Raw genomic sequence first — 556 nt, forward strand, 5'->3', positions numbered from 1 at the left:
CCAGTCCCGTCCATGTTGCTACAAAAGTTGGGTATTCGTCCTTTCTGATGGAGGCATAATACTCTATAGTATATATGGACCACATCTTCCTTATCCATTCATCCATTGAAGGGCATCTTGGTTCTTTCCACAGTTTGGCGACCTTGGCCATTGCTGCTATAAACATTGGGGTACAGATGGCCCTTCTTTTCACGACATCTGTGTCTTTGGGGTAAATATCCAGTAATGCAATTGCAGGGTCATAGGGAAGTTCTATTTTTAATTTCTTGAGGAATCTCCACACTGTTCTCCAAAGAGGCTGCACCAACTTGCATTGCCACCAACAGTGGAAGAGGGTTCCCTTTTCTCCACATCCTCTCCAACACATGTTGTTTCCTGTTTTGTTAATTTTGGCCATTCTAACTGGTGTAAGGTGATATCTCAATGTGGTTTTAATTTGAATCTCCCTGAGGGCTAGTGATGATCAACATTTTTTCATGTGTCTGATAGCCATTTGTATGTCTTGATTGGAGAAGTGTCTGTTCATATCTTCTGCCCATTTTTTGATATGATTGTT

The sequence above is a fragment of the Mustela nigripes genome, chromosome 16, assembly GCF_022355385.1.
Source record: "Mustela nigripes isolate SB6536 chromosome 16, MUSNIG.SB6536, whole genome shotgun sequence".
Lineage (NCBI taxonomy): Eukaryota > Metazoa > Chordata > Mammalia > Carnivora > Mustelidae > Mustela > Mustela nigripes.